Here is a 5,000-nt window from a genome sequence, read left to right on the forward strand (position 1 = left end):
GGTGAGGTTTCCCGTGTTGAGTCAAATTAAGCCGCAGGCTCCACTCCTGGTGGTGCCCTTCCGTCAATTCCTTTAAGTTTCAGCTTTGCAACCATACTTCCCCCGGAACCCAAAAGCTTTGGTTTCCCGGAGGCTGCCCGCCGAGTCATCGGAGGAACTGCGGCGGATCGCTGGCTGGCATCGTTTATGGTTAGAACTAGGGCGGTATCTGATCGCCTTCGAACCTCTAACTTTCGTTCTTGATTAATGAAAACATACTTGGCAAATGCTTTCGCTTCTGTTCGTCTTGCGACGATCCAAGAATTTCACCTCTAACGTCGCAATACGAATGCCCCCGCCTGTCCCTATTAATCATTACCTCGGGTTCCGAAAACCAACAAAATAGAACCGAGGTCCTATTCCATTATTCCATGCACACAGTATTCAGGCGGGCTTGCCTGCTTTAAGCACTCTAATTTGTTCAAAGTAAACGTGCCGGCCCACCGAGACACTCAATAAAGAGCACCCTGGTAGGATTTCAACGGGGTCCGCCTCGGGACGCACGAGCACGCACGAGGCGGTCGCACGCCTTCAGCTCGCCCCACCGGCAGGACGTCCCACGATACATGCCAGTTAAACACCGACGGGCGGTGAACCAACAGCGTGGGACACAAATCCAACTACGAGCTTTTTAACCGCAACAACTTTAATATACGCTATTGGAGCTGGAATTACCGCGGCTGCTGGCACCAGACTTGCCCTCCAATAGATACTCGTTAAAGGATTTAAAGTGTACTCATTCCGATTACGGGGCCTCGGATGAGTCCCGTATCGTTATTTTTCGTCACTACCTCCCCGTGCCGGGAGTGGGTAATTTGCGCGCCTGCTGCCTTCCTTGGATGTGGTAGCCGTTTCTCAGGCTCCCTCTCCGGAATCGAACCCTGATTCCCCGTTACCCGTTACAACCATGGTAGGCGCAGAACCTACCATCGACAGTTGATAAGGCAGACATTTGAAAGATGCGTCGCCGGTACGAGGACCGTGCGATCAGCCCAAAGTTATTCAGAGTCACCAAGGCAAACGGACCGGACGAGCCGACCGATTGGTTTTGATCTAATAAAAGCGTCCCTTCCATCTCTGGTCGGGACTCTGTTTGCATGTATTAGCTCTAGAATTACCACAGTTATCCAAGTAACGTGGGTACGATCTAAGGAACCATAACTGATTTAATGAGCCATTCGCGGTTTCACCTTAATGCGGCTTGTACTGAGACATGCATGGCTTAATCTTTGAGACAAGCATATGACTACTGGCAGGATCAACCAGGGAGCTGCGTCAACTAGAGCTGAGCAGCCGGCCGCCCGGGAGTGTGTCCCGGGGGCCCGCGCGAACACGCAAGCGTCCGCTCAATCATTCTGCAAACAGGAGGAGGCTGAGCTCCCCTGCACAATACACCTCGAAACCCTCTCAGGTCCCGGCGGCGCGCAGCGCCGTCCCAAGTACTTGGTCGGGTTCGAGAGAGGCGCAATCGCCCGGAGTTAGGCGAGTAGACGCTTTCGGTGCGACCACCCGTGCTCCCAACTGAGCTTGCCGCTGCCGACAGAGGCCCGGGAGCGTGCTGTCGTGGCATTGCCGGCGGGAGACAACACGCGCCACCTACGGTGACCGGCAGCTCCAACGCCAGCGCCACAGAAGGACAAAAGCCCCACTTGGGTGCCGAAGCGAACTCTCCCAGCACAGCGCACGCGCCAACACATCCGCACAGCTGCGATACAAACCACCAGCGAGAACCGCTGGGGCGACCGAGCAGCAGACGGCGTCGCGGCGCCGAGCGCCGGGCGGCGGCGCATCCTCAACGCACACAGTCCTCAATCGGACCAGCACACTGAAGATGTCCACCGCGCTTCGCACCGGGCCCGCGAGGACCTACTTTGGCCGCACGGCGCCGCGCGCAGGGTGCGCCGGCGCGCAGCTGCGACGCCTGCCGCGTCCGTCGGCCGGCGCGCCTGCCACTGGCCGCCCCCACCAGCCGGCTGTAGCGCGTGCGCCCACGCACCGCGCGGCCAGCACGCCGGGAGGCGCCCCCTCACCGGCCGGGGACGGTCCCACCCAGCCACCGCCGCGTATCGCTTCACACCCAGATGCCGTTCAGTTTCGTCGGCATGGTGGGTATCGCTGGAACAACCGGTTAGTACCTCAACCTATCGTCGCCATCACCGATTCACCCCTAGCGAGAACAACCGCACCACAACAGGTTACCATTTGTTCATTTGCGTAACTTCACCAGAAAACGCAGGCGTCCATCGCCATTTGCAACTTCAACGATTATTGCATGCCTGTGTCAGGTGTCACGCCACACTACGTCTGCCCACATACACGCAACAAAATGTGCACGCCTAGACAATACGTGGAAGGTGGCCCCCGTACGTATGCGATGTCCATTGCTCGAACGACTGTCAACCGGCCTCTGTAGCATGTCGCAGATATGGAACGCGGTGCACCATGCCATCACGGTGTGTGAGGAGAGACGACTAGGTCCGAATACATCAACAGACAGCTCATGCTGATCGCCATCCACGGCGTCCGTTCCTCCCACACGTCTCTATGGCGTACCACACTGCAATCCAGCTCTCATAGGGAGACGACACGTAGCTGCGTGCACAATATTTGCACTGTATGGTCCGCCGTTTTTGGGCGCAGTCGTTGTGCGGTCACACATGTGCCACGATGTATCATTCAGTACATAAGGACGAATGTGCAGTACAGATTGTGGTTCACGCGTACGACATCAGCGGACAGTTGACACAGGCCGCACCACAACGTAGCCTGAGTACGTCGCATGCGAAGGGCATTGAACATGCAAACTTCTCACCAACCAGCTTGCGAAGGCAGGGGGCAAGGTGGGGACGTGGGGAGGGGCGGCATGTACGTCCTGCTGCCATCCACATTACAGTGTACAGCAGGAGCATGTGGAAAGTGAGCAAGACTTGCAAGGTGTTTAACATGAAGCGATACACAGGGGTGCGGGCAGTGCGAGTAGCGAACTATATTGCGAGGGTTGCGGGTGGGCAACACTACAGTAATTGAACGAGTCGTATAACAATTACAGAGCAGGTTTAGGCGACAACGTGGGTTACGTTAAGGCGACAACATGGGTTAGGTTAAGGCACAACATGGGTTAGGTTAAGGCACAACATGGGTTAGGTTAAGGCACAACATGGGTTAGGTTAAGGCACAACATGGGTTAGGTTAAGGCACAACATGGGTTAGGTTAAGGCACAACATGGGTTAGGTTAAGGCACAACATGGGTTAGGTTAAGGCACAACATGGGTTAGGTTGAGGCACAACATGGGTTAGGTTAAGGCACAACATGGGTTAGGTTGAGGCACAACATGGGTTAGGTTGAGGCACAACATGGGTTAGGTTGAGGCACAACATGGGTTAGGTTAAGGTACAACATGGGTTAGGTTAAGGTACAACATGGGTTAGGTTAAGGTACAACATGGGTTAGGTTAAGGTACAACATGGGTTAGGTTAAGGTACAACATGGGTTAGGTTAAGGTACAACATAGGTTAGGTTAAGGTACAACATAGGTTAGGTTAAGGTACAACATAGGTTAGGTTAAGGTACAACATAGGTTAGGTTAAGGTACAACATAGGTTAGGTTAAGGTACAACATAGGTTAGGTTAAGGTACAACATAGGTTAGGTTAAGGTACAACATAGGTTAGGTTAGGTTAGGTTAGGTTACACGTTGTTGTACGGAAAGGTGTAGGGGGGGGGGGGGGGCGGGGGCGGCAGGTTCGTTGATAGTGATTATAGTAAGTGAATGCTTGTGACATGATCAGATTTGTCACGTCAGGATGCACCTTTGGCTTATTAGAGGCGGCGCTCCAATTCTATGCTTGTGTGAGACCTGTGTCTTTGACTCATGTCATTGTTTGTGCGCTGTGACAGGAGGTACTATTGTGATGTTGGGTGCACCGTTGTATAGGACATGTGTGGGTGTTGGTGCCTGGTCTGCGCAATGGTGGATGTCGAAAGGCTGGGATATTGTATTTTCCGCACGGACCTCCTGGTCTGGTTGTGATAGTGTGGATTGTGTAATGTGGCGGAGAAGATGCACTGGATGTTGTTCCATGCTGGTGCTTACATATTGTATGTGCGCCTGTTAGAAGCAGAGAGTGGTGCGTGATCAGAGTGTCTGGCTGACGTGTGGTTCCCATTTTGGGCAGACTCTTTCAGCATGTATACGGACAGTTGTGTATATTTGCTGTAGTTTGATGGCTCTGCATTGATTACTAATCAGCGCCGTGTGTACGGGTAATCTGGTTCCAGTCCAAAATGTTCCATCTGTGTACATTAGTGACAAAGACTCCCCCCATGCAGTGGGGCTCGGTCTGTTATAACTCTTCCGCGTAATATATTTGCCCCACGTTTTTGCGACTGCGAGTGCGAGTGCAACGCGCATGGGGACCGACATGCTGATGGCTCGGTATCGGACGCCGTACAGTGAGCAACGCGATCGCGTCTCTCGCTCGTAAGTGGTACAGGTCGCGGCTCATGTATACGGACAGCGGGAATGTCGCATATTGGAAATAACTCTTCATGAAACGCAAGTTATAGGGGTGGATTGCACTTTACGAGTGCGGGAAACGTCCGCCGTTCATCCGCTGGAGGTGCGAGTTTGGCGGTTGGGGTGGTGCACGAACGGGTGCGGGTGGCGTCATTGCCGGTCCACGGCTTCGTGCGGCAGAGCCACTGGAGATTGGGTGCTATGGTCGACAGAGGCTGCAGCCTTTGTGGGTGGCGTCGAAAGGCGGCCACTGTGGCGCCATCGCTGTCTTAGTCGGCTTGGCGTCTCATAGATGGCGGTAGCGTCGTTGCAGGAGGTCATGTTGCGGGAGACCTACAGATGGCGGTATGTTTTGTGGTGCGGACGTAGTGTTGTCAGATGCGCATAGATGGCGGTATTGCATGTGGTGTCGCCCTATTTTCATAGATGGCGATACTGTTTTGC

The 5,000-nt window shown here is 54.1% G+C and overlaps 1 non-coding gene across 1 annotated transcript in view; it reads right to left on the minus strand.

Moving 5' to 3' along the window:
- The window catches only part of LOC124727547, a 1,909-nt gene extending 601 nt beyond the window's left edge, over positions 1–1,308 (minus strand). Inside the window, exon 1 of the ribosomal RNA XR_007007168.1 lies at positions 1–1,308. This exon is cut by the window's left edge and continues 601 nt beyond it. This is a non-coding gene — a ribosomal RNA (small subunit ribosomal RNA).
- Between the last annotated feature and the right edge of the window lie 3,692 nt (positions 1,309–5,000).

This window comes from Schistocerca piceifrons, unplaced genomic scaffold, assembly GCF_021461385.2.
Source record: "Schistocerca piceifrons isolate TAMUIC-IGC-003096 unplaced genomic scaffold, iqSchPice1.1 HiC_scaffold_1113, whole genome shotgun sequence".
NCBI classification, from domain to species: Eukaryota; Metazoa; Arthropoda; class Insecta; order Orthoptera; family Acrididae; genus Schistocerca; species Schistocerca piceifrons.